The following is a 3,880-nucleotide window of genomic DNA, read 5'->3' as shown; positions in this document are numbered from 1 at the left end:
TCTTAAGGGTTTTTTATGCTTCCACTGCGATAGTGTAACGCCCACTTTGAGGTACGTCTTTGATTTATGTTTATTTTTCCCTTAATGTGGTAAATTGGTGCTTGGCTAAGTTTGTATGTTGATATGGTTGTGTGAATGCCCTGAATTTTTTGAAGTCTTGGCGAATTTTTGAAATGCAGACTTCGCTGCGGCGAAGAAGAATAGTCGTTGCAGCGATGTAGGCTCCATATTTTTTCGCCAGGGCGACGAGTTGGCTGATTTTCCTTGTGAAGGTTCTAGAGAATTTTCCATAGGGGTGAAGCGACCATTCTACCCCTAATTAGCAGGAAAAGTGGGGAGTGAAATGCAAGGAAATTTCATGGAGAATATTTTAGAATGGGGGTGAATGTAATGACTTCTTTCTACTAGTATACTTCAGAACATATATAATAAAAACATACATACTTAGCATATGAAAAATAGTTGGGCCCAAATTTTTCTTTACTTATAAAATATAATTCTTTACATATACCAAAATAACAAGTACAAAAACTTTAGCAACGGTAGACAGTAATGCCAATTCTCTCCACTTGTCGATTTCTTTCCGACCGCTGCTCACCTATTTCCTATAAAACATGGAAAAACAACGGGGTGAGCACAAAAATGCTCAGTAAGTAAATCCCTTATCCCTTCTCCTTCTTTGGTTCTTTCCTTACTTAATTCTCTTTTTCTTTCTTTCGTTCCCAGTTCTTTCTCTGTTTCTAATTCTTACTGTTCTTTCTTTCTTCCTAATTCTCGCTGTTCTTTCCTTCTCTCTGTTCTTTCTTTCTATTCTTTCTAGCCATGATGGAATTCATGGTAATATGCTTGAATGAAATGCATATACAATAATGCATAAAAATGAATTTTCTTTCTTCTTTCTTCTTTCTTCTTTCTGTTTCTTTTTCTATTTCTTTTCTTTTCTTTCTTGTCTTGCTTGCTCAAGCTTCTCTTTTCTTTCTTGTTTTTCTTTTGTTTTCTTTTCTTTGCTTGCTCAAGCTTTCTCACTCTTTCTTATTCTTATTCTTTCTTATTCCTTCTTTTCTTATTCTTATTCTTTCTTATTCTTTCTTTTCTTATTCTTTCTTTTCTTATTCTTTCTTTTCTTATTCTTATTCTTTCATTTCTTATTCTTTGCCGATCGGACTTGGTTGATGCATGGATTCGGAACCTTGGCCATGTGAGTGACTACAGTCCTCATCTACATGCACTCTTGCGGACCGTACAAATTCTTTCTTTCTTCTTAGGCCACTCAATTAAGGCGGCGTGCATGTAGAAATTCTTCTTGGTACAACCCTCATCCACATACACTCTTACGGGTCGTACAAATTCTTCTTCTGCTTATGCCACTCAATTAAGGTGGCATGTATGTGGGAATTCCTTCTTAGCACTCACGATTCCCCATCACAACAACCTATTCTTTTCTCTTCTTTAACACTTTTTCTTTCTTTAATTCTTTAGTGCTTTTTCTTTCTTTCTCTTTATTCTTATGAGTGTTTTATTCTTAAAATCTTATTCTTTCTAAGTACACATATATACAATATATGCATATGGATGGTCATGCTTAGAATTCTTACTTAAATGCACTCATGAAATGCAAATATGCAATGTTGCATAAAAATTAAGGTTTCTACTCATACTCATGCTTTCTTTAGCATTTCATCAAACAATAAATGTGCATATACAAACTCTACTTTAAATATAATTCTATTTGTTTCTTAAACCACACAAAATGAGGAGTAAACTTCTTGTATCATCACAATCCTATCACGGCAAAACACTCCCAAAACTTTCTTAAATCTTCCAATTTCAACCAAACTTTAATCTATCATCATACAATCAAAAACACTTCTATACTCAAATATATCCAACAACAAGCATAAATAATCACAATCTCATCTCAATTTCCCAACAATCAAACATATACATGCTTAAAGAAAATCTCTACTCAATTGATTTCTTAAACTTTAACTTGAGTTGGATTTTGAGTTGGATTTACTTACCTTATACTTGAGAAGTCTCCACTAAAGCTCTCTCCTCTTTTGGACTCAAATTTCCTCTTAACCCTAAGCATAAACTTAATAAGAATTCAACTTTTACACAAATAAATCTTATATATAGAGCAAGAATTCCTACCTCTTGTGCCTAGAATCAAAACCTTGTCAAAATCCACTCAAAAAACCCTAAAAAATCCTTGGAAAATTGAGTGAAAAGTTGAGAGAAAATATGGGAAGGAAAGTAGGCGGGGTGGAAGAAGAGAAATAAGGGGGTTTGTAAGACTAAACCCTTAATATCTTATTTTATAAACATACTTTCCCATTTTGCCCTTACACTTTCTTGGAAATCCATATTTGTCCCTTAGTCAATTACCTAATGCCCTCATTTTATTGCATCCATAAAATTCTATTTCTTTCACTCCACACAATTTCAACTAATTTTGAGTGAAAAGACCATTTTACCCTTAATACAAGTTTAAGGCATTTCTTCACATCTCTCAAAATAACTTTAACCAAAATCAACTAAGGTCTATAAAAACAAATAAATTACATACCTCCGTTGTGGGCGTTACAATTCTCCCCCTCTTATAAGAATATCGTCCTGAAATTCAAACAAATAACTCGGGTAACGGTTCTGTATATCCTGCTCCACCTCCCATGTAGCTTCTTCAACTTTATGATTTCTCCAAAGGACTTTCACTAAAGGGATACTCTTGTCGGAGCTCTTTAATCTTTCGTCCAAAATCTGCACTGGATGCTCCTCATACACAAGATTCTCTTCCAAGTCTACGTCCTCTATGCTCATAATATGGGAGGGATCACTATATATTTCTAAGCATCGAGCAGAAATACATTGTGAACTTTGTCCATACTGGGTGGTAGTGCTAATCTGTAGGCCACCTTTCCTGCTCGCTGTAACACCTCAAATGGACCAATGAATCTCGGTACTAACTTTCCTTTATTACCGAAAAACATCACTCTTTTGTAAGGGGAAACTTTCAGAAAAACTTTGTCACCCACTTCAAACTAACTTCTTTTCTTTTCAGATCAGCATAGCTTTCTATCTATCTGGGCTTGTTTCATTCTGCTTCTGATTAGTTTCACAATCTTTTATCACTTTCTGAGTCATTTTTGGCCCAAGAGTTATATTAAACATCTTTCTCGCCCATCATCCCAATGCAGTGGAGATCTACACCGTCTACCATACAAGGCCTCATAAGGAGCCAGCTTAATTGTAGACTGGTAGCTATTATTATAAGCAAACTCCACCAAGGGTAACATCTCATGCCAGGATACTTTGTAATCTATACAGCATTCTCTCAACATGTCCTCAAGCAGTTGATTTGTCTCTTTGTTGGCCATCTGTCTAAGGATGATAGGTGGTACTAAAAGCCAACCTGGTACCCAAGTTCCTTTGTAAACTCATCCAGCAAGCTGAGACAAATCTGGAATCTCTGTTTGAACTATTGTCTTGTGTACACCATGAAGTCTCAATCTTCTTTAATATACATCTGGTCCAATTGATCCGAAGTGGTACTCTCTTTATGGAAGAAAATGGGGATTTAGTCAATCTGTCTACAATCACCCATATAGCATTGTATCCTTTCTGCTCTTAGGGAGACCTGTAATAAAATCTATCGAGATACTCTCCCATTTCCATTCAGGAATACTAAGTGGCTGAAGCAACCCTGATGGCCTTTGGTGTTCTGCTTTCACTTGCTGACAAACCAGACATTTAGCTATAAATTCTGCAATATCTTTCTTCATTCCTGCCACCAATAGCCTTTCTTTAAATTTGCATTCTTGGTGCTCCAGGATGAGCAGTGTACGGTGTGTCATGAGCCTCTATAAGGATTCTCTTTCTC

This window comes from Pistacia vera, unplaced genomic scaffold, assembly GCF_008641045.1.
Source record: "Pistacia vera cultivar Batoury unplaced genomic scaffold, PisVer_v2 Contig1117, whole genome shotgun sequence".
NCBI lineage: Eukaryota > Viridiplantae > Streptophyta > Magnoliopsida > Sapindales > Anacardiaceae > Pistacia > Pistacia vera.
This window is presented reverse-complemented; position numbering follows the sequence as displayed.